Here is a 25,967-nt window from a genome sequence, read left to right on the forward strand (position 1 = left end):
AGAAGGTAGATAGTCTCTGATGTAGCAAAATACCTGATTTTCAACTCTAAAACTTGGTTTTGAGAAATAAAAATAGATAAGGTATAGAAAACAAACAGTCTACTGTTTCCTTTCCTTAGCTAAGCTTTTTTTCATGGTAGGTTATTAATACCGTAGTGTATGACGTACCAGGTACTGTGCTAAAGAATTGCCTTACGTTGTGTGTTATGTAATCAACAGCCCTTATTTTTTTTTTTTTTCAACAGCCCTTTAAGGTAGGTGGTATTGTCCCTGCTTTACACGTGAGGAATTCAGAGATTGAGATTATTTAATTTGTTATATGGGGCTAGTGGTTCATCTGTCTTACGAAGTGGCAAAGCCAGGATTCAAAACCTTTTCTTCCTAAGTGTACACTCTTAACTATTGGGTTAAAAACAGGACTAATAATGTGAAGTCAGAATTCAGTGTTAAATTTTATGTTTACTTTAAAATTTTTACTTTTCAAAAAAATTTGTTAAAAGCCCTTTAAGCCTAAAATAAGGCCAACCTCGTTTGAATTTAAGATGATTTAAAATAATTTGTCCTGAATTAAAGTGGATTGTTAAAGTGTGTTTTTATGTATGTGTTACGTTGGTAGTTCAATTATCATTTGCTTTTTCATCCATCATCCATAAAAATTTAGGCTAAAATGTCATTGAACTTTGCTGAGAAAAGCTAGTTTTGACTTAGGCAATATAATTTTTAATGTTATATTTTAATATAACATTTTAATGTTATAATTTAATATAATACTTGTTTTAATATAATACTTGTTTTAGAAAGAGGTGCCACTGTCCAAATTAAAATTTTTAAATTTCACCTTAACATATTTTATTCACAAAATCCAAATTTATTTTTATTCTTGAGTTCTATCTGTACTAGTATTTCTTTCTTTTTTTCTTTCCTTTCTTTCAAGTAGGCTCCACCCCCAAGGTAGAGCTTGAACTCAGGACCTGAGATCAAGAGTCACGTGCTCTAATGACTGAGCCAACCAGATGCCCCCATATCTGTACTAGCATTTAAGCATTTTTAAAGTATTGGCATATTAAGCCATTTCCATCATCTAATTGATTTCAGCCCTTCTCCATTTTTCAAGGACTTGGTGAAAGAGTTTGTTAACTTGACTTACCTGACCTGTGTGTGAGCCTGCATGCACAAGAATACAAAATTACTCATAAAAATAACCAGTATGGTTACTTTTTATGGTGGTGTGAAGAACCTACTTCACTTATGCCTTTTTTTTTTTTTTTTTTTTTAAAGATTTTACTTATTTGAGAGAGCACGAGCAGGATGAGGGACAGAGGGAGAAGCAGACTCCTCACTGAGCAGAGAGCTCAATGTGGGGCCCTATTCAGTGCTCCATCCCTGGACTTCAGGATATTGACTGGAGCCAAAGGCAGATGCTTAACCAACTCAGCCACCCAGGTGTCCTAACTTAAGCACTTTTTTTTTTTTTTAAACTTAAGCACTCTTAAGTTTAAACTTAAGCACTCTTTTCTCCCCTGATATGGAAAGAAAGGTGGCCTTAGAACATTTTTCTAGATAAATTAATAATGGTTTTCGATTATTCCAGGTATTTTCTTTTCTGCTGTTCTATTTCATGAAAATTTGAACCATATAGGAAATGTATGTCAGTAGGTACCGGTAGTTTTGTTAAAAGCCTGTTAATTCTTAACTGTTAATATCTTGCTTGTAGACTTCTGTGTAATTTGATCCATTGCTTAAAGTAATGGGTATTTCAGGTTAGAATTAGGGATTCTCTTCATCAGTCCTGAATTTAAGGACGGTCACCATGACAATAATGTGACACTATATATTAGGGAGGAGCCTAAGGCTTATTTACCGTGCCTGACTTCTCAAGTCATTTCTTTGAGTTTATAACTGATCAGTTTTTGCAAGATTAGTTTTGTTTGGTGTAGACTAAATGTCTGCCAAAGGGAGATTATTAATAATGTGAAATAGTATGTTAATAATCTGGCCAATGTCCATTGCTTTCTAAAAGATAACATTTATGTATTTTAGTGTTGCTTTTATTTTAATCTGAACAGTATGTTAAAGCAACAATAAGTTCTTCTTAAAATTTATCCAAAGATTTTTGTCTAGGGCAGAATATATTTAAGTGTCTATAGATGGATATAGTAGCCTGAAGAAAGAAGTTTGAGAACTAGTCTACCAGCTGAACACTGAATGTAAATTCTCAGTATATAATTTATGTGATCTTGTTTCATCAATAAACATTTGAAAAAATGTCTAATTCATATAAGATAGCAAACCCAAATTAAGATGGGTTCTGGTGTTGAAAATTCTTAACTTTCATCTTATTTTATTGACGTAATATGTTTTTTAACCTTAAAAAGAAGATTGCAAAAATATGTACAACAGTTGCTAGTTATTTCTCCATAGTGTAAACTCTCAATTATAGTAAGAACTACCAAAAATTCCCATTCTGGATTTTGCCCTTGAAAGGTATTATAAAAGTAATTAACTTGGGTGTTTTTTTTTTTTTTCCACCAGAAAGTACAGTAACATCTCCATCAAGTTGTTAATGCTTAAGAAGGGATATTAAATGGATTGATTTTGTACATCCTTGACCAGATCTAGATTGTTGGCTAAAAGTCAGATATTTATTAAAAAGATTAAGTTTAGTTTATACCTAACGTTGATAGTTGATTCCTGTGTGATCTTTTCATTTCACAACCATTGAGTGTTTTTGTGCTAGGAGTTAGGAATATAATATTAGTAATCCATGATTATTATCCTCAAAGAATTCAGTTTAGATTCCTGGAGCCAATAATCTATAAATAATAGTGACAGTCATCAAACCAAATCTTCTAGAAGCACCATTGGAAATTTAAAAGCTATTTTGTGTTCCTATTTCAGGTCATAATTTGAATACATGAATAATGCGTATGATTTCAGTTACTCCTGGAAAGCAGAAAAATTTGTAAATTGTGTCATGATTTTTTTTTTTGTTTAGCTAATTAAAAATAAGTTTAGTGTCGACGATATGATCAAAGTAACTTGATTTTTAAGAATTTTAACCTATACAGCCCAATTTTTTAAAAAAAGTATTTATTTATTTATTTATTCGTGATCAACCTAGAGACAGAGAAAAAGAGAGGCAGAGACACAAGCAGAGGGAGAAGCAGGCTCCATGCCGGGAACCCCAACGCGGGACTCGATCCCTGGACTCCAGGATCGCGTCCTGGGCCAAAGGCAGGAGCTAAACCGCTGAGCCACCAGGGATCCCCTACAGCTCAATTTTTAATTAAAATATAAAAATAGATCGGTGAGGTGACTGAATGTGAAAGAACAAATGTGAAGGTAGATTTCTTTATATTTTTATTTTTCCATTGCTGAAAACTTTAAGCCTTTAAATGAGAAATGTCTGCTCATAGTTGAACAAATAAAATTCTTGAAACATCTCTTCCCTCCCTAAAAATAAACAGACAATACTGCTTCATGCAAATGGGATAGATTTACTAAAAATAACTTTTTCTCCATTCCCTATAACTCATAAGGTTCCTTATGAGGGCAGGCTGTTTTCATACTTCATTATGTCTTTTGAAATTGGTTAATCTAGTGTCTGATAATACATTTTTTTGGTCACAGGATTTTTTTTTTTTTTTTAAGATTTTATTTGTCACAGGATTTTAATGCACTTGACAGGAGTGACTGCTGAGGTGCTTGAGAAAGAAAGAGATGATGGCTTCTTTTCAAAAAAAAGACTCTGGACTACATGTCTCATAAAACTATATGGTTTAACTCACCGGCTTACCAACCTTTACAGCATGCAGCCTCTTATTTTTCACTCATGAACATTTTCTTTTCTAAAAAGTTCTCTAAGGCCTATAACTGCCAGCTGGAACTTCAGTCAGCAAGCGAGAACTGAAGTTAACATGTTGGCCTGGTTATAATCTTAGTCAAAAATAAACTTGACAGAAGAGCTAATACTGAATATTGAATATCTCCAATGGGCTGTCCTTGTTTTAAGTTATTTGAAATTAAAGTATAAATAAGTGTGGGAATGGAGGTGCCGAGATACTTTGGTCTAAGACCTAACCAGAAGTAGCCGATCTGGTACTGGACCCAGGTCAGGCTGATGGTAGAGCTTTTAGCCACAGCCTATACTACCTTCTGGATTTTACCTGCTCTTTGCTGTCTTACTAGGTAAATGTCATTAGGCGTCTTTGAAATACAGACTAAATGGGATACTGTTAACTAGTTGGTTAAACTGGTAGTTCCCCCAGCTCAGAACTGTAGATGGGGCCAAAAACTAGTTTTAGGAATAAGAGCACAAGAACTATTTTGTATTGTGATAGTAAAACTACTGATAGCCACTGAGTAGCTGTGAAACTTCCCTTTGGAAATACGTGCTAACAGTATAGTCTCCATTAATCAAACAATGCTTCTAAAACTTGTGTATGTTTTTTCAAACTACTCTTTTGTCCTTGTGACACAACCCGCAAACATCTAGTGATTTGAGATTTCCTTTTACCGGTTTTAAAACATCTCCTAGTAGAGTGTTTCAGGATTTGTCTTAAATTACTTTTAATAAAATGGAGCCAGGCTTGTTGGTATTTTTATCTGCAATCATTATGATTTTACATGGAATTCAATTTTATTGTCTTAACTTTCTTTCCAGATTGGAGTTCTTACTCTTTGAAGGTAAAAGCCACTTTATTTTTGTAAACACTTCTTAGTTGCCCTGTTTTTGTGCCTTCCCTGGCTTTCTTTTATGTCTTGGAAGTGGCTACCTGAAGGTCATGAGGTATGCTGGGTGCATACATAACCATGGCTTTGTGTAGTGTTGATTATCCCTCTCCCTTTTTTTTTTTTAACACCTTTCTGATTACTTGCAGTTCTCTTTCCATTTGTGTGTGTGTGTGTGTGCGTGCGTTTTAGAAGTGAGGCATTACTGTTTCCATTTCACTTCATAGCTCACATGATTGGCCTAGGCTAGGGTTATAGATAAAGCTAGAGCAGAACCAGAATTTAGGTCCTGATAGTTTTCCTCTCACTTTGATTCCTGGAGAAAGAAGCGTGTGAGTATCCTTAAGCAAAGTTCAGTGGCATCCTGATTGCCTGTTAACTTTGGAAAAATGTGTTCTCTACTAGTAACAGCCTATGTATGTATGTGTGTGTAATACATATGTACACTCACACGCTGGTAGATAAACAATTCAGCAGTATCAGAAGTGGGATTTACTTAATGACTTGGAAAGTATCTGTCACAGTCAGGCTGGCTCTAGTTAAACTTAGCACCAGGACCCAACTTCTGTTCCAGATAGATGGCTGAAGAACTAAAGTGCTTGTGATTGCTTTGGGGCTCCATCCAGGTATGCTCTGCCCAGAAGATTCATAATCACAGATCATTTTCATTGCTTTTTAGTCCAAACCAGTGTGCTAATGGCAGCAGTGACCTTTCTGTCATTTTAGTTGCCTTTTTTCCTTACCGCTCTTGATCTTGTTTTTGAGGCAGACCTCAAACCTTCTCTGGCTTTTGCTGGCTTGGTTTGATCCACACTTGTGTAAATTTCCTTGTCCCCTTGTAATGTCCCCTTGCTGTGTCTTTTGTCCCTCTTTAGGAACTTCAACCACTGTTAGGACTACAGTATTTTATATCTCTGACCCCAGTCTTTCACTGTCATGTGTACCTCCAGATCACAAGAAACTTGATAATATTGAAAAATAGTTGCCAGTTTGTGTTCATTTAATAGCCGCTTAGTAAGTACATATGTTCCTGCCCTGTACTGGCATGGGGGATATAAGATGGACATCCAGCATAGGGAACAAAGCCTTAGAGTTAATGTCTTTGGACAGCACCTCTTGATCTTACAAGTTGCAATCTTAATGGTTCTTCTATTAGATTTTCTGTTAATCAAGTCATGCTTATTCTTCCATGATGTTTTTTCTTTAATTTCTCTACTCATTAATCTATCTACTCTAGGGTGGCAGTTCTTAATCTTCTAAGAGAATGACTTGGAACCAATGTGGGAAAAGATACCAGACCAGTCATAACAACTAAGAGTTGTACTGTAATATTTCAGTTAACTGGAATACTTCTATTAAAAGATTCTGGGAATTCAGCAATACTTCATAAATGAATTGTATTTTACTAATTACAACAGCCTTTACGTTCAGATCTAGATGGTAATTTTGGAGGGCCACTTTTATGTTAGATAATATTCTGGGTACTAAAAATAGAGCAGTGGGTATAAGAGAGTCTTCTCCCCTTTTGGAGCAAATGTTCTATTAAGGGAAGAAATACACATTTAGTCTGCTTGACCAACCCCCAAGTCCAAGACTTAACGGTAAGGAAGCATAGCTCTGTGATTTACAAGTCAGTTCCTTAGATTGTGTCACCCCTTATTAATTTTCCTCAATCTCTCCTATTACTCTCTTTGTCCTGTACAATTGCCATAATTAATCACACAAACACCAACAATCCCATTAGGCCATGGGAACAAATCTAAATTCTTGAAATTTGAGGCCTTTCATATACTTGGCTTCCATTTCGGACCTTTGATTTCTTTCCTAATCTGTGATTCTACATAAACCTTTACTGTTAGCTTGAGGAAGGTTATACTGCCTTTGTCCACCTCACTTTTAATTAATTAATTAATTAAATTATTTTGGATTATTCCATTTTCTCTTAGGAGACTTGGAATACATGGTGGAACTATCAAAATTGGCACATACTAAATGATTTCTAGACTCCAACCACAACTCCAAGGAGCATTTAGAATTACTTAAATGGCAGTTTGACAAGATTGTATTGAACCTTGTTACCTAGGTACTGTGGGTAACGATATGTAAGTAGAAAATGCAGAGGAGTCCGCTTTAATCATTTGGGTAGGAGAGTTTGCTGTCAGGTTTTGAGGTGAACCTAGTGACTCAAAGGGTTTCCTTGCTCTTGTAAAGGACATGTAAACCAGACAGTAGAAAAACATCCTAGTTGGCCACTCCTGGCCTAAAAATTGCACAGGTGAGTACATAGATTTTCATATGTTCTTGTGTTTTCTGAAAGGTACTGTGATGTTACTGCAGTAGTATCATACTACAGGTGAAATTGTTTGAAGAGATTTTTACTCTAGCCATGGTGATAAACTACTTTAGATGAAGTCAGTTAGACTTGCCTGTGTATGACATCTGTGTTCCAGCTGTCTCTTCCTGGGGGAAGCGCAAAAGAAAACCTCGATATTTTGAGCTTTGACTTGATACCTGATCTAATACCCCTTAACATTAGTATTAGTAACTCCTGAGTTACATAACTAATATCAGTAGTATCCCTATTTTATCAGTGGGAAAACAGGCTTAGCCAGGGTTGTGCAGCTAGTTTGTGATAAAGCAAGAAGTAGAATTAGACTTCATTTTCATCTTTCTCTACAAGTGTGTATTTAGCTTTTTAGAGCTAGAGACAATCTTATGTTAGATTTATTGTGGGGGAGTTTTAAATAACAAGTTTAAAAGAACAAAAGGTTTATTCTAGCATATAAGGTTTAAATTTGTAGAAACAAATTTGCTATTGTGTGCGTCTTTTGCCCTGCCCTCAGCACCATAAAAGATTTCCTTTTCCACGTTTTGTGATTCATGTTTGCTTCTGCACATATATAGAAACTTCAGAGGAAAGAAGTTAACTTTGTACTTGCAGATATAACCTGGTCACTTTGATTATCCCTAGAGCAATCTTGAACATTCTGTTCATTCATTTACATGCAGACACACTGCATATGGAAGGGCACAGTGCCTACCATCTCCTGATACCAATGTCAGTCATTGGTGCCAGGCAAGAAGAGGAGTGACACCTTCTATGTAGGTCTGCTGCTTCTGTGTAAAGACAGCATTTTAAAGAATTTACCTAAAAAGCAGTCCTGAAAGTTAGGTATCATTAAATACCTTCTTAAAATCTGGACTCAAATTCCAGCCAGTCAGGGAGAGCCCTGCTTTTGGTCTTGCAAAATTAAAAATAATAGCCAATTTAAAAAAATAACAGATGACTGTATGCTTTGTGCTTAGTGCTAACAGCATTTTTAAGTGCCTACTGCATGTCAGGTACTTGTGCCAAGCATTTTAGGGCAGTCTTCTGTAATATTACAACTTCACAGATGAGGACACCAAGATGCAGAACGTTTTGTAGTAGAACCATGATTCAGATACCCAGTAATGGGTTGTTGAGACTGCAGTGTGGTAATATTATAGAGAGTCCCTGTTTCACTTTGTTTCTGTTTTAAGTTTGGTGTTTCTCTCTCCACCTCAGCTTCCCTCTACCCCCATGGTCTGTGTTGGATTTTCTCTAAGTGATTTTTGTTTGTTTTGTTTTGCTTTTATACTTTTTCAAAGGATTTTAGCATCTTCAGAAGTGGAAAACTAGGAATTTGCTCTTAAGTTTAAAGATTTTATAAAAGACTTAAATAATTATATTTAATTAACTTGTGTCTTAAATTTTTTCATTTTGAGTTACGTTATTTAGTGGGAGGGCTATTAAAGTATTTCTCTGCCCATGTATGATATATTTTAGATTTCCCACATTTTTTCCTGGATATTTATCAGGCGATGGTGTAGAGGTTTGGTAAGTAATACAGTTTGATTTTGTATGTCTCAAGGATTCTCATTTAGTCACATAATTGAGTTTCCTTTACTTGGCCTTTTCCCCTCTGGTGATTCTATTTGTAGTATTAACTGAAAATCCTTGTGCTAATGCTAATTTTGGTCTTTTTTTTCACTAGCATGTATTGGAGCACTCAGACTTGGAGAAGGACATAGGTAAAAAGTATAATGGAACATTTTCTAAAAATTAGGGTTATGAAATCTTCAGTTGCATACTTGGCATATTCAACATTAAAATTATTTATAAAACAATTTAAATGGTATAGTTTTTGCCAGAATGATTATGGGTATTTTGATTCTCTTTTATTTTATAAACATAGCATCAATTTTCTTAATCCTTAAGGTCAGTAAAGGCGATCTCATGTTAGAAATCGTTTAACAACTTTGAAGTATTTCACCTTTGTGTGAAATTTTATACAGGACTTCAATTACTTACAGAATGAATAGCACACAGTAAAACACATTTTAGATTTATCAGAATCAGGCCTTACTGCTGCTTTGTCCCAAATACTTCCTGCCACCCCCAGAACCTTCATTGGGTTTTTAAGTTAATTTGATGACACCAAAAATGTTAACACATTAATTTTCATCAAGTGTTCTTTGAAAGCTAGATACCTGCAGTGTTTTAGTTTTTTTTTTTTTTTTTTTTTTTACTTGAAGTTACCTGAAGTTTGGTTATACTCCATTTATTTGTAGTAGAACTTTGTAGTGAATGATTTAGAAGGACTAGGTTCTTCTGCAAAGTCAGAGAGAACATGAGTTTCTGCATGTGCATAATATATACTATCTCTTTTCCTACTTTGTCTTGATAATCAAGTCTTTTAGGAACAAGGCTGATGGCAATCTAGAAAAATTTGGAACAAAACTGTAAAAAACGTGGTGTTCTGCATCTCATTTATAGTAACCTATAAAGAAGGTCAGATTGAGAAATTCACCCATTAGTCCATTGAAGAATTTAATTTAAAACAAAACAAAAACTAGTAGAAAGGAATCAAAGATTGTTAAGGCATCTTTGAAAGTATTTTGTCATCATTTGGGAATCCATCTGGTATATAAACATTTTGTATGTTCAGTGGATTTTTAGGAATTAACCGATTTCATAAAGCAGGGAGAAAACTGTTAATTCAAGTGTGTCTATTGACATTTGGAAATACTGTGTCCATTTATTTCTAAAAATGACATTCCGATTTATGTAACAGTTGCTGGCAGAATTCATTTGAATCTAGATTTTCTAACTTCTTTGCTTTAGCACTGTTTTTTAAAGTTTCCTGAAGATTCAATTTAATTGAAAAACGGCTTGAAAAATGGAGCTGTGTGTTGGTATGGTAGTGTTTTCATGAGAGAGTGCAGTAACTGACTTGCCAAGGATTAAAAGATAGTTATACATTTAAAATTTCTTTTCCTTTGAAGTTTGGGCTAGAAGTTTATAGCCTTTGGCTCATGAAATAGCAGCTTCTGTACCTACCCCTACATCTCTACCTAAGGGAAAGGGTCACTCAAAAATAGCCTCCATTCACCTTGTCCTTTATAATCTGCCAGTGACCTTGAGTTCTAAGGTTCCCTCTTAGAACCAAAGGAAAGAAATAAGGGAAGAGAGTGCTAATCCCATAAACTTTGCAGCCTCTGAATTTAACCCTTTGGGTGATGTACATGAAAAGTAATGTTTTTTACAATAGATCTGCCTCTAGTTTCAACACTGATTTTTTTTTCCCTGAAATTTCCAAGAGCTTAGCTTAAGGTCTTTCGAAGAAAATGGAGGTGAAAAGCCCTTAAATGTTAGAAGAGAATTATGCAAGGAAAATATTTTTCTAAAAAAAAATAATAAAGAGGTTAGAGGGAAAGGAGTAAGGTTAGCATTAGGTAGGTAGGAAATGATACAAATAAATATTAAATCTATAGTCTGGTTTTGTTTTCTATATGGTTTACTTAACAACTAACATGAAATGAGTGTTTCATTTCCTAAGCATGCAGTTGGGGAAGAATGGGAAGCCAGCCTGGAGGCACAAATTTGCAGCAGATAATCTGAATCCAGGTAGCAAAAATGCTTCTAATGCATTCAGTTCAAAAGCAACAGCCTCTTCAAAAGAGAAAACCTATAAATAATCACGAGTCTGATCACCTTCACCATCACCTAACAGATTGGATAAGACTTCATGAAGGGTATTCTTTTTTTTTTTTTTTTTTTTAAGATTTTATTTATTTATTCATGAGAGGCACAGAGAGACAGAGATGGAGAAGCAGGCCCCATGCAGGGAGCCCTATGTGGGAATCAATCCTGGAAGTCCAGGATTATGCCCTGGGCCGAAGGCAAGTGCTAAACCCCTGAGCCACCCAGGTGTCTAATGAAGGGTATTCTTGATGGCTTTTAGACTGTAGGAAAGTATGTATGGAAAAAGAAGTTACACTCAAGATTTCTTTATTTCTGGCTTCTTATTCTCCTAATATAGTGAACACTTCACAACTAAAATAATCTTAACACTTTAACATAATCTTTTAAAATGCATATTCATGAGCTGAGGCTGCAGTGATCTCCCATTTTGTGGGCACAATTTACACGTGACAGTTCGTTAAATTCTTATGTCCAGAGCATCCCCAAACTGGGGAGATTGTCTCTCTTAGACTTGGTGGCTGTTTGCCTCAGTGTCAACAAAACCTAGCCTACAGATTTTTCCCTTTGGTCTTGAGCCTGAATTGAGAATCGAGTCAAGAAATAAGTGGAAGTGTTGGGACAAAGCCAGCAGCAATCTCAAAATACAAGTCAAGTATTTTGTTCTGTTTTGTGTCGTTTGAAAGACGAGTTATTGAGCCCACCTCAGTTAGGGACACTGAATATTGGGTTTAAATAAATAATGTTACTCATTTTATATTTTGAAGTTAATATTTGAAGAACCATGCAGACACTTAGAAAGTTGGAACTAGATTTGTTGCAGGCCAGAGAAATAAAGCTGTGAGATTATATGCACCTTTTTTATGTGGGCTAGCTGATAACCTTGGAATTTACTTCCAATGAATGATGAAAATACCTGTGAAAACTTATGAGAGGACTTAATACATTTTCTCATGTCCAGTGATCAACTTCATATAAACCAGGCATGAAGAGAAACAAATAATTAATTCTGCAGATCACAAAGTTCATTCTGTAAAACGAGTATGATGGAACAGGTATAATTACATTTCTTAGAATCTTCCTTCCTAACCCCCCTGCCACTTACCCTTTGAGTCTATAGGGACAGTCGAGAGGTCAGTCAGGCTCTGATTAAGCATATTAAGTTACATTACAAGATTTTAAATACAGAACTGTTTAGTAGGATAGGACTTAGAACTGACCTAGAAGGTAAGATAAAATACAAACCTTGGAATTTGAGAAATCTTTGCTACTACACCAATAACAAAATACTAGAAACCAGATTAAGAGCAGAGGTCTGGTTTAACTGCCATCTCTTGGTTTAGCAGATCGAGTCTGGGATGTGTCTTACCCCTCAGCAGTATTTTATTTTGCCTTATTTCCAGATAGAAGTTTAATACTGGTGTTTTGCCAGTTGTTGGTTAGCTTTGAACAGCGTCTTGCTTCAGAAACCTAACATGCACATTTTGTCTTCCCTTTGAATGTTTTTTAACTGCAAACTAAGAAGTGTTAAGCCCAACATTCACATAGCTTGTTCTCAAATTATTTTACTTATTTTCTCTGGTTATTTGAAATGGTGATTTGCCCCCTTCCCTCCCGCCCCTGCCTCTGAAACTGAATTTTGCTTTTTGTTTCTCTCTATAAAGTGAAAACATCCCTCTCATGCTTTGCTACTAGAATCTAACATCAGGAGCAGTTATTGCCACGTCTGATTTTCATCCATGGATTTTTTCCGGGATGGAAAGCTCATTCAAATCTAATGTTTAATAGGGTAGCGTGAACAAATTCACTGGCTTTCCTTTGTGTCTGGCGAACACCTAACCATCTTATATTCCTTATGCTTCTGGAATGCTGGTCCAAAAATAGAAGTTGTGGGCAGGAAAGAGGGCACTTTGGTCATAATTTGGTAAACATTTTGAGGTTTGTTGGTTTTGTTTTCCTTAAAAACAAACCTAACTCTTCAGGACCAGGTGTGTTCATTATTCTTTTTTTTTTTAATTATTATGTTTATCATTTGTGAATTAGTTATTCTGCCCTAGTCCTAAAGGTAGTTTTATATGCTAACCTTTGTTTTGCCTTTCTAGCTGCTAAGATAGATAATGATTATTGCAAAGTGCACGTTTTTAAATGGTCTCCAGTGCCGACTGCTGAGCCAGTGATGGAATGAGTACATTGAGGAAGAATGTGTCATTTGGAATCCAGGACCATTCAGCAAGAATAACTTCTGATATATGGTCAGAATACTCAAACTCTTACGGCATATTGATGGCTTTCTCTCCCATCCCCCTAAAAGCAAGTTTTATTGGCCTGAATTCTCCTAATCTAGCTATTTCTATTTCCATTTCCAAAGTAGTGACCTAGTTCTGTCATTTTGGGGTTGAAGTGTCCGTTTGTGAGTAAAACAAACATATTTAATGATTTACAGGAAGCAAATAAAAAAATTGATTGTAAACTACTTGAAGTGTAGAAAGTTTTGATTTTCAGTTTATGATTCTGCAAAGAATAAAGACATTTCTTGGTTAATTAATTCCACATGAATTATTTAATACTTTTTCCCTCTTATCTAGTTAATACTATTTTTCTATAACTGAGAAAGCAATTGAGGAATAAGCCTTTGAATTTAAAGCTTGTACTAATGACAGAGAAAGTTCACCTTTTTTCTGATTTAAGTGGTATATAAATATCAATTTCAAATTTGACAAATTAGAAAATCATTTAGAACAATTTGGCATTATTTTTTATTCCCATTGTTAGAACTGTTTTGCTTTACATTTATACTGCAAAATAAATCAAGGATACAGACTCATACTAAAATGATCACCTTGTATTTGGTCTTCATGGGAATTATGATTGATCGATTGATTATAAGCCCTCTGGCCAATGTGGAGCTTGAAACCATAACCCTGAGATCGAGTCACATGCTCCACTCACTGAGCCAGCCAGGTGCTCCTTCATGGGAGTTATGCGTTTTTTCACTCAACATTTACTAAAGGAATAAACAAAATTTTAGGCTGTAGTAGTGAACTAATTCCCTTTAGCTTGACTGAGCTAAATTTCATTAAGGAATAGAACATTTAATTCACTTCCACATACTTTAAGGTATGACTCATCCCTTTTGAAGTTATGAGACTCAAAACTACACCGGAATCACTTAATTTATGTCCTTCCCTGTTTACTGTGTCTGACCTTCAAGATTTCGTGACTGATGCTGAAATGGAAGCCAACCAGTGCAGAAATTTGGGGGAAAATGAACCTGAAGAATGCAAAGGGAAGTAGGAATTCATTTCTAGCATTCCCAAACCTGCTTTGTCGTGTGAACTCCACTGCAGTCAGAGGAAAAGAACTGAGTTCATGGAAATTACCAGCTAAGCCTTACATCTTCTTTAATGTTTTTAGGAAATATTCTGAAAAGGTAAGTGAGATGTCTCTTTTGAAGAAAGACTCTTAATGCGGTATTTTTAAACTAATTGTTCCATATTAGTAAAGATAGTTTCCTTATTCTGAGCTTCAAAATGTCTTGTTCCCATTTGGTTTGGTTCTCAGTATTGTGGGGGTGAGGCTTGTTCCAGCCAACGTGGAGCTTTTCTGTTTCTCAGCAGTGAAGCTGGAACTTGGGTTGAAATGTACAGAGTGCTGATTTTTGTTGTTTTGTGCTCAAATTCTTTCTTGAATTGTTTTATTGTAGTTTTAATTTTATCCCTTGCTGTATCTATAGAAAACTTGTCAAGTTTTCAGAGTTACTACCAGAACTACATTTACATTATATGCTGTGAAATAAGAGTGCCCAATTTTGGGCTTTTATAGGTCTCCATTAACATTCACCTCTATTGGTTTTGTAGATAATTTTCAAATTCCTAGGACTAAATTTGTTTCACATTCATTACACATCAATGGTGTGGCATTGTGCCAGACCCTGAATACAAAGATGGACTAGCACACAGTACATGTCTTTTAGAAGCTCATTTTTACCGATATGATACAGATGGAATTCTAGTGAAATAGAATTTCCTAGTGAATAGGAATTTCCTATTTCTAGGAAATAAAAGTCTAACAAAATAAAGCTAATTTCATTTCCCCATCAACAGTCCACTCTAGCTTGTGAATCTGGATATGACAGGTTGTATTTGAAAGATCCTGTGCATGTGTGCACTTGTGTGTGTGTGAGATTTGCAAAACACTTCATATGTATTAAGTACTCTTCTATACATTTATTTTTTTAGATCCTCAGAGCTATCCTATGAGATGAATGCTATTTAAGGCAGAGAAATAATTAACTTGCCTAAGTTTGTACACCTGTGATCTAGGACCAGTATTCGAACCCAAACATGCAGATTACAAATCTTGCACTCTTAATTGGGGTGTAATATTTATATGGAGTACCTGGCTGTGAGTACCCACAGAAGATGCCATTTTTTTTATATATGTATAAGTAATCTCTGTGTCCAACATGGCACTCAAACTCTCGTGACCCTGAGATCAAGAGTCACTCACTCTACCAACTTAGCCAGATGCCCTAAAACAATCCAAATTGTTAATGAAAAATTTGGAAAGGAAAGTTCAAATAGCCCCTCCCCCCCCCAGAGTATGCACACACACAAAATTGAAAGAGTAGAAACCGAGAAGAGGATCTTAGTTATGTTTTATTTTTTTTTTCAGTTATGTTTTATATTCAATACCTATTGTCCCTCGGGTTTACCCCTTTTTGGAATGTGTACATTTTCTTTAGTTGCTAAATCATGGGAAAATATGACTGCTGAGACTTTTCGTAGGATTCTTTAAAAAATAGATTAGGCTTCAGTGCAGATGTAGAAAAGTGCTCTGAGAACCCCAGGTAGGTAATTTACATCCTGTTGTATGCACAGTTTATTTGAAGCTTCTGCACCTCTACCCCTTTTGTTTTATACTCCTGTAAATCTGATTTGACCTTTAATAAAGTGTTTTCTGAAGTGAGTGTTCTTTTGGTCTCATTTCCTATTTGGCTGTGTATCTCCTTTGGTCACCTGCTGTATGTCGTTGCCACCCCTTTCAAAATGCTGGTTTAAAGTAAGAGCTACTATATACTGCTACTGTTGAGAGTTATAAAATCTATATGCTAGGGTTTTGCTCTTGGCCCAATGCAAGTGCCACCCAGTACTAAAACATGGCAGATTTATAGAGGAGAAACCAGATATTATAAAATGAATGTGAACAGTGGTTGAATATCTGAAGCGGTTTTGACAGGAAAAACCTATCCTCGTGAAATCAAGGTAATTATTCCATGATTTACTGGAGAAACAAATTTGATCCTATTCTAGATCAGTGCTTCTGAACCAATGCGTATGTGAATCACCTGCAGATGTTATTAAAACAGATTTTTATTTAGTAGGTCTGGGGTCAACCCAAGAATCTGCATTTCTTTTCTCAAATAAGGTTTATTGAAATAAAATTCATGTAAGATTCACTCCTTAAAAATGCAGTTTCATGGGCTTTTATTTTCAAGCATGCTGTTAGCAACTATCACTACTGTCTTAATTTCAGGACGTTTTTATCATGCCAAAATAGAAACCTTGTATCCATTAGCAGCTACCCCCATTCACCAAATCTGCTGCAAAATCTCTGGCAACCACTAATCTACTTTGTCTCTATTTACATTTCATATAAATGGAATCATATGTTTCATGGACTTCTGTAACTGGTTTCTTTCATTTAGTATGTATTGAGGGTTCATCCCAGTTACTTGTATCAGATCCTTTTATCTTTTATGGCTGAATAATATTCCATTATGTGGACATAACCACATTTTTTTGTATTCATGAGTTGATGGGCATTTGGGTCATTCCTACCTTTTGGCTATCATGAACCCTGCTGCTGTGAACACTTATGTACAAGATTTTGTGTGGACATGCATTTTTGTTTTTGTAAGGACTGGATTTTTAGGAGTGGAATTGTTGGGTCATATGGTGACTTAAAAAAAAATAATTGTGGTGGGCAGCCCTGATGGCGCAGCAGTTTAACACCGCCTGCAGCCCAGGGTGTGATCCTGGAGACCCCGGATCAAGTCCCACGTCGGGCTCCCTGCATGGAGCCTCCTTCTCCCTCTTCCTGTGTCTCTGCATCTCTCTGTGTGTCTCTATGAATAAGTAAATAAAATCTTAAAAAAAAAAAAATAATTGTGGTAAGGACACTTAATGTGAGGTTTACCCTCTTAAATTTTTTTAAGATTTTATTTTATTTTTAAAGTAATTTCTACAGGGTACCTGGTGGCTCAGTGGTTGAGCATCTGCTTTTGACTCAGGATATGATCCTGGGGTCCTGGGATCCAGTCCTGCATCAGGCTCCTCGCAGGGAGCCTGTTTCTCCCTCTGCCTGTGTCTCTACTTCTCTCCCTGTGTTTCTCATAAATAAATAAATAAAATCTTAAAAAAAAAAAAAGTAATCTCTACACCCAGTGTGGGGATTGAACTCATGACTCCGAGATCAAGATTTGTGTGCTTTACTGACCGAGCCAGCTGGGTGCTCCAACTGTCTTAATTTTTAAGTGCAGACTGCAGTATTGTTAATTTCAACACAGTGTTGTATAGCAAATCTCAGTCATATGTTAACTTTAAAATTTTCAGGAACTGCTGAACTGTTTTCTAAGGTGGCTGTACCATTGGAGAGTCGGCATTTCTGGTAAGCTTCCAGGTGATGCTGAATTGCTGGCTCTAGGTCACATTTGGGCATCTATCAAGTAAACAATTGGGGACATGAACTTAGTTCTACTGGCAGTGTCTCATCAGCAGCAAGGTGTTTGGCGAAAGCCAAAACGTGACTCACTGCCTCGTTTCTTCTAACATCAGGCAATGAGCACCTGAGCTTATTCCTCTAGCCTTTGAACTCTTGATGTAAATTGATACACATCTGATCTTGAAGAGGGAAGAGAATATTCATTTTTAGTTTAAAGGCAGCTCTAGGGATCCCTGGGTGGCGCAGCGGTTTGGCGCCTGCCTTTGGCCCAGGGCGCGATCCTGGAGACCCAGGATCGAATCCCACGTCGGGCTCCCGGTGCATGGAGCCTGCTTCTCCGTCTGTCTATGTCTCTGCCTCTCTATCTCTCTCTCTATGACTATCATAAGTAAATAAATAAATAATTAAAAAAAAAAAAATAAAGGCAGCTCTAAGTTGAGAATGCCCAAATAATTGGGAGAATACTTTTAAAGATCTTTGATAGCGTTCTACAAAATTTCTGGGTGGCTCTTCAATGTGTTAATGACAGTATTTGGGGGAAAATAGATGAATGAAAAGAATGAGAGGGTGTGTACATTCCCTTCTAGTTGAGTTCCCTAAGTTCAGTCCCTGTATTCACAGAACTAAGATTTGACCTATATTGAGAGATTTGGATTCTGGGCTTTGGTTTGCAGTTTGATAGGGAAAACCAGGTGGGCAAAAAGCAAGTACGATGCCAGAAAGGGAGCCGAGTCTGGCCTAAAGATCTGTGGGAGGGCAGCCCCCGTGGCGCAGCGGTTTAGCGCTGCCTGCAGCCTAGGGTGTGATCCTGGGGACCCTGGATCGAATCCCACGTCGGGCTCTCTGCGTGGAGCCTGCTTCTCCCTCTGCCTGTGTCTCTGCCTCTCTCTCTCTCTCTCTCTCTCTCTCTCTCTCTGAATAAATAAATAATCTTTAAAAAAAAGATCTGTGGGGGATCCCTGGGTGGCGCAGCAGTTTGGCGCCTGCCTTTGGCCCAGGGCGTGATCCTGGAGACCCGGGATCGAATCCCACATCAGGCTCCCGGTGCATGGAGCCTGCTTCTCCCTCCGCCTGTGTCTCTGCCTCTCTCTCTCTGTGACTATCATAAATAAATAAAAAATTTAAAAAAAAAAAAAAAAAAAAAAAAAAAAAAAGATCTGTGGGAATTCAGAGGAGGTAGGTTGATGCTGGAGATAAGAGGTGGTAGAAATTAGAAAAGATTTCTTGGAGATGATGCTTGAAGTAAGCCAGGATTTTGGAAATAGAGGTGAAGGAGCTAGGTGTATTCTAGCTGCTGCAGCAGAAAGAACTAAAATATTGAGGTCATAAATGGTAGCCTGTATACCAGCTATCTTACTGAGTAGCTGCCATATGCCCAACCATGTGCTGTGCTAAGCCTTGCGTAGACTATAAAGGAACAAAACAGGACCTCTGCTCTTGTAATTAGGGATCAAGTAGGAGATGTCAAGAGTAATACAATGTGATCTGTATGATTCTTGGAATTGGCTATTAGTTCTGTTTAGCTTGACTTAGTGGTGCCTGCAAAGGAAAGAATAGGAAATAATGGATGTAAAAAAAAAAAAAAAAAACATGTTATTTACTGCCTTCTGCTTTGAATGTGTGGTCTGGAAGTCTGAGCATGTGGCTGGTAGTAAGGGGAGAGATGAGCAGTCTGGGTTTGGGGTTCATTAGTGCCTGTGTGGCTCTCAACTATGATCATAAAGTGATGGCTTTCGTGGAGATACAGGACATTTGGTCTGGTCCTCAATCTTTTTTAAAAAATGAATTACCTAATATATTCTAGGGCCCAGCTTCTATACCCCAGAGTTGAGATTGTTAGCTGTCCCACAAAGATTGATTGATGGAGTACTTTTTAAAAATAACTTCCTTTGACAGATATTTCAACCTCTTGGCTATTCACAACCTCTCTCCGTTAAAGATCATGAGTTGTATTGAGTAGGTTTTCATGTGTCGTGGGGTTTCTTTGTGTATTGCTGCACTGCAGACCACCCCGAAATTGAGTGGCTTGTTTGTTTATTAGAATGTAATTTAAGGTTAATTATAGCTATAGACCTCGATGTTTATACTTCAAAAAAACCTAAAAAATTAATGCGCTAGTGGTCCAGTCTAAGGAGGAGGTATTGATAAAGGTAATCCCATATTCATAACATTTATACTTTTTGATGCCAGTATAAATGATCTTGTGGCCACTCAGTGCAGGCTTGAAGCTGAGGCATCCTTGTATTTATTACATTCCTGGGATTTCCCTCCAGTATGAATTCTTGCATGTCAGTAAAGACAGTAATCACTGACAGATTTTTCAGAGTTGATAATACCCTCGTAGGTTTTGCATTCAAGGAGGGTTCTCTTAATGTAACAGACACCATTAAAAGCTTTCCTTCAGGGCAGCCCCGGTGGCGCAGCGGCTTGGCGCCGGCTGCAGCCTGGGGAGTGATCCTGGAGACCTGGGATCGAGTCCCAAGTCGGGCTCCCTGCGTGGAGCCTGCTTCTCCCTCTGCCTGTGTCTCTGCCTCTCTCTCTGTCTATGAATAAATAAATAAAATCTTAAAAAAAAAAAGCTTTCCTTCATTCTTTATATTCATAAGTTAACTTGCAGTGGGAGTTCTCCCAAGTTTCCTAAGGAATGTGGGAAAATGGAAGACTTTCTAAGCTGATGACATTCAGTAGGACTTGCTCTCCAGAATGAATTGTCATGTTTCTTAAAAAATGAGAGAGGGGCACCTTGGTGACTTAGTTAAGTGTCTGCATTCAGCTCGGGTCGTGATCTCAGGGTTGTAGGATCGAGGCCTGCATCAGGGTCCCTGCTCAGGGGGGAGTCTACTTCTGCCCTGCATGGCTTCTCCCTCTCTCTTTCATGGATAAGTAAAAATCTTAAAAAAAAAAAAAAAAAAATTCAAGGCTTTCCCACCTAAGAGTGTTACCATCGTTTACTCAGTAATGAGAATGCTTGTGCTTTAGGGTTTTCTCCATTCCTTATATAAAGTGCCAAACTTAGTTCAGAACAAACATTTACTATCTCATATAGTTACGCCAGGTCAAGAATCCGAGAGTGGCTTAGCTGGGAGGTGAGAAAGTGGAGTAGTGAGGAGTATTCTTCGGCTGGCTAAATGAGGGAACAGGATAGCTAGAAGGGAATAGAGGGATGAGGTGGGGGGGGTGCTTTAAGATTAGAAGGGCCTCCTGAGAACAGAAAGGGTTAAAAGCATGGGAGGAGGTGGCCACTACTGCACCAGGGCCCCAGAGAAGAGAATGCATGGAGTGGGAGGCTCTGGTGAAGCAGTGGATCTTGGACAAAAAGTACATCCTCTGACACTGGAGGCAAGAATATGTAAGTCTGCAAGATAAAGGGCAATTTGAGCATTGCCCTTAATTTGAAACTTGTTTGCTTTAAATAATGAAATTTTCAGAAATAACAGTTCCACTGTCTTTAATATTTTATTTATTTTTTTTTAATTTTTATTTATTTATGATAGTCACAGAGAGAGAGAGAGAGAGAGAGAGAGAGAGGCAGAGACACAGAGGGAGAAGCAGGCTCCATGCACCGGGAGCCCGATGTGGGATCCGATCCCGGGTCTTCCAGGATCGCGCCCTGGGCCAAAGGCAGGCGCCAAACCGCTGCGCCACTCAGGGATCCCCCAGTTCCACTGTCTTTATGAGAGGAATGCAGTATTGTTGGTGTCTTGTGACAGCCCTGTTACAGTTAAAATTAATATCTTCAAGCTCATCAGACTGATTAGCTGTGAGGCCTCGGGCATTCCCCATGCCCTCTCTGGACCTCCGCGTTCTCATCACTAGAAACAGGTGTGCTCCTCCTTACTCTGACTAATCCAGCTTGATTGCCTTTCTCTGTGAATATGGTGCAGGCACCCAGTTTGGCTCACTAACTGCTCTTTTTTTTTTTTTTTTTTTTAAGATTTTTTATTTATTCAGAGAGAGAGGCGACACAGGCAGAGGGAGAAGCAGGCTCCATGCAGGGAGCCTGACATGGGACTCGATCCCGGGTCTCCAGGATCACACCCCGGGCTGCAGGCAGCGCTAAACCGCTGCGCCACCGGGGCTGCCCTCACTAACTGCTCTTATGTATGTTTCAGTGATACCTTTCAATTACTCTGTAGTGTCACATTTTACAAGATAAACTCATTTCTAGAAACCTGAATCTCAGCGGTGCTGTGTGACTAGGCAAATTATTGAATTTATCTGAGCCTCTGGTGTCTCCTATATAAAATGTGAAAAGGCTGATACCTATCTTACTTAATCTTGACCACAGATCTATTGTATATGTAAAACATTTATCCTAAAGCCAAGAACACTATAAGAATTCAATAAATGATAGGTCCAGAATCCCATATTCAGTATCTTTGTGGCCAGATGTGTTCAACAGTTCAGAAATTTTTTGATTTTAGGAAACTACCATGGGGCATAGGTACTTTAAATTGTATATGATATTATCTCTCTGGGTTTGGGCAGCTTCTCAGACCATAGTCCTAAACCATAGTGTTCCATAGTCAATTACATTTAATGTTTCTGCAGGGAAACATGATAACTATTAAACAGCTTCATGTCAGTTCAGGTTTTGCCTCCAAGTGAATTTTGTACCAACTTAATTTTTTAAATTCTTGTTTTTCCTAACCTTTTTGTGTTTGGGGATTGCACATAAGGATGATGAACCTGTGCCAATCAATCAGCATGTTTATTAAGCCCTACTCTGTGGACAGCTCTGTCTAGTACTGTGGGTATTCCCAACAAAGAATAAGCCTTATTAGTACCTGTCCTCCCTCTGCTCTGTGCTATTCGGGAGGTGCAGAGTAGAAGAACAGGGGATAACTCAATAGAAGACTGGGCAAAAGAGACTTGAATCATGAGTCAGCACATTGTAAAAGATGTTCCAGTGATTACTGAACATAAGGAAAGTGCTTAACTTCATTTGTAATCAGGGAAATACATACCAAAATCACAATGAAATGCCACCCTGATGAGTGGTCGCGAGAAGTCTAATGATGGCGAGTATTGATGATGGAGCAACATGAACTCACACTCCTGGTGGCAGAGTAAATTAGAACAACCCTGTTATAAAAGTTTATCTTTCGAAATCAGGGAGACAAACTGTAAGGGACTCTTAAGTCTAGGGAACAAATAGGGTGGCTAGAGGGGACGTGGGTTAGGGGGATGGGGTAACTGGGTGTGGGCATGAAGGAGGGCACTTGATGGAATGAGCACTGGGTGTTATTTCTTACTGATGAATCACTAAATTATACCTCTGAAACTAATAATACACTATGTTAATTGAATTTTTTAAAAAGTTGGTCTTTAATGTAAATTCGAACACACATATACCCTATTTTCCAATATTGCCACTCCTTACAGTTATAGCCTAGAGGAGCTCGTGCACATGTGTCAGAATACATGTGCAACAATATTATGAAAGACATAAGATTCTGCCTTGGTGTGTGGTGCTTTGTGGTTGCTTGCTTTATAATTATTCATTAATCTCTGTTTTTAATGCACTTGTTTGTACTGGTGTTAATGTTTCACAATCCAAAGTTGGTTTTTGTTTTTCAAAAAATGTATGGATTTTAAAATATATCTTTGAGTCTTAGAGCCAGATCTGTGTCTAAACTTACTATGTGATCTTGAGCAAATCAAAGTCCTTGCAGTACTGTAAGGATTAAGCCAACCTTTCCTATTGCATAATGGTGCTAATAATAATAGAATAGCAGCATCTTTTCATGTACCAGACATTGTGCTAAGCACTTTTTAAGATTTTATTTATCCAACAGGAAGAAAGTACAAGCAAGGGAGCAGCAAGCAGAGGGAGAAGGAGATGCGGGCTCCCCGCTGAGCCTGGGAGCATGACCTGTGCCTCAGGCAGATGCTTAACCAGCTGAGCCACTCAAGTGTCCCTGTGCTAAGCACTTTAAATAAATGATCTAACTTAATCCTTATAATACATCTCTGTGAGATTATTATTAATTTTTTTTAAATAAAGAAATCAAAGGCCCAGAGAGGTTTTCAGCAAACAGGCCTATTCACTTAGTGGCCAGCTCACCAAATTTACTTTTTTTCCCAAACTTTTCTTTATAAAATTTATAGTAAGTCGCTTGAATTCAATAATTTTAATAACTGACCAGTTTTACTTGGCTCACCTTCATTTTTAACTTTAACCAGCTTTTGAAGGCATGTTCTGTGTGTTTCTTCCCTAACTCCCTGCTGTTCCAGCTGCTGCTCTACCCCGAAGGGAACTGGAGCAGAGTCCTCTGCCCTGGGAAGAAGGGAAGAGAGTTAAGCTAGGCCAAGGCTGCTGATCCCACAGATGGGTGTTAACTAGAAGACATAAAGATTTAGGATCCAACAACTCTATGAAGTCGGGTGGGCCAACTCAAAGAGTCATTTCCCAAAATCACTCAATTAGTAAACTGGCATTTCAGAACCCAGGTCTTCGCATTTCCTCTCCCCTTTGGGCATTCCTATTTTAATAAGAAAACTGTTAGAATGTAGAATCTTACAGACCCTAAGAATGGGATTGTTTAAAGGTGGGATTTCCCATGACCTAACCAAGAAAACTACAGTTGATACTTGAACAACATGGGGAGCTAGGGATGCCGACCCTGGCACAGTTTAAAATCTGTGTACAACTTTTGGCCCCCAAAACTTAACTACTAATAGACTTATGTTGACAAGAATATAAACCACATATTTTGTATATTATATACTATATATTCTTACCATAAAGTAAGCTAGAGAAAAAAGTTATTAAAACCATAAGAGAAAATACATTTATAGTATTTATCTTTTAAATACCCTTATTTATTTTTTGAGTAAGCTCGGCCCATTGTGAGGCTGGAACTCATGACCTTGAGATCAAGAATCACATGCTCTACTGACAGGGTCAACTAGGCAGCCCTGTTCTTTATCAGGAAAAAATCCACATAGATGTGGACCCATGCAGTTCAAACCCATGTTCAATGGTCAACTAACTACAGTCATATGAAGGAAGGTAGTAAGCCTCTTTTTTTCTCACCCCCATCAATAGCTTTATTGAGATATAATTAATGTATAACTTTGTATAGGTTCAAGGTATACAATGTGTTGATTTGATACACATATATATTGCAGAGTAGTTTCCATTATAGGTTTAGCTAACACCTTCCATCACATTCTATCCCATGATTAACATTTTTGGGCCTTCTGAAATGAGCAAGTCCCTATGAAAACTTATGTTCAGAAATGATACTAGGAACACCAGTGCTATAAAAAAAAGTAGTTCTTCTGTCTTCTCTCTAGTATTCCAGAGGTTCCTTTTACATGTTTGTTGAAAAACTAAAAACAGTGGAAAATTATAAAAGGCTAGCAATCTTTGAAGGCATTGCCAGACTAGTCCCAGCTCTGACCACCAGGTGGCACTATTTTCACTCTTTTGCCAGGTTTTGGTTGCTTTCTAGATAAGAGCTACTTCCACGTGTGTACTATATGCTTATGGAAATGTCAGCTCACAGAAAGTTCCTTTCTTCAAATTTCAAAGATTTGTGTTTTGTTTTCACCTTGACACTCACTGTTTTGAACTTTGTGTGTAAAAGAATGAGCATCAGCCTCTAAGTTTTCCAACTATGTATTAACTAGTCACAAGACTTGGATGAGAGGCTCCAACATTAAAAGCGCCCCACTCTAGCTTCCGTTTTGGACTTCATAGCAAAAGACCCTGGTTTCATTCTACCCTGCCCTTTATAGATGCTTATTTTACACAAGCACCTGTTAGGACAACCATAACCAATTCCAGAACATCAAGTGGCATTAGTAATTTGGTGTTTCAAAAAAAGTTCCTTTGGGTTCCTTTTGACTCCACGATATAGTTCAGTAATTTCAATCCAGTTCAGTCAAAATCATCTGCTTTACGAAGCTCTCAAGTACAAAGGTGAGAGAAAAGGAATCAACTTCGGGACAACACTAAAAATCTTTTCTCTCTTCTTTTCCCTTTTTATCCCTTTCTCTACCACCCTTTTCTCAATTGTTTTCTTTTTTCCCTGTTCTCTTCATGCGATATGCCTATATGTTTACTTCTAATAATGTCTTATGAAAATTTCAAGCTTTGGGTAAAGTGGAATTTACAGTGACTATCCTTAAACCAACTACCTGGATTCTGCAATTATTTGACTGTATGCTTGCTTTGTATATATCTACGCATCCTTACATCAATCCATCTTATTTCTGTGACCCCTTTCAAAGTAAGTTGCAGACGTCCATACACAAGCTCCCAAATAATTAAGCATATGATAGGCCTTCTGGTCTGTCTGCCAACGTAAATTTTATGGGTTTGCAATGTACTGTATACTTTTAGTGAAGTTTAGTGGAAGTTTCTTTCACTTGATGGAGCTTAAGGTCTTAATTTCTTGCCTTGGTTTGGCCAGCCATCATAATGCTTCATGCAATACTAAGACTCTTTCTTAGCAGAGATCCCTCCTTGGAGCTTATTCAGGATGGTCGGGGGACTGGT

General features: G+C 37.4%; 2 long non-coding RNA genes across 2 annotated transcripts; both read left to right on the plus strand.

Moving 5' to 3' along the window:
* Nucleotides 1–9,257: 9,257 nt before the first annotated feature.
* Nucleotides 9,258–15,703, plus strand: LOC112930138 (uncharacterized). The gene is made up of 2 exons (XR_003237058.2): nt 9,258–12,987; nt 13,947–15,703. It is a non-coding gene; the product is annotated as an uncharacterized lncRNA (long non-coding RNA).
* Nucleotides 15,704–17,341: 1,638 nt separating this feature from the next.
* Nucleotides 17,342–23,418, plus strand: LOC140597990 (uncharacterized). Its single transcript, XR_012000110.1, has 2 exons — nt 17,342–17,404; nt 23,257–23,418. It is a non-coding gene; the product is annotated as an uncharacterized lncRNA (long non-coding RNA).
* Nucleotides 23,419–25,967: the final 2,549 nt, after the last annotated feature.

Source organism: Vulpes vulpes, chromosome 2 (assembly GCF_048418805.1).
Source record: "Vulpes vulpes isolate BD-2025 chromosome 2, VulVul3, whole genome shotgun sequence".
In the NCBI taxonomy this organism is placed as follows: domain Eukaryota; kingdom Metazoa; phylum Chordata; class Mammalia; order Carnivora; family Canidae; genus Vulpes; species Vulpes vulpes.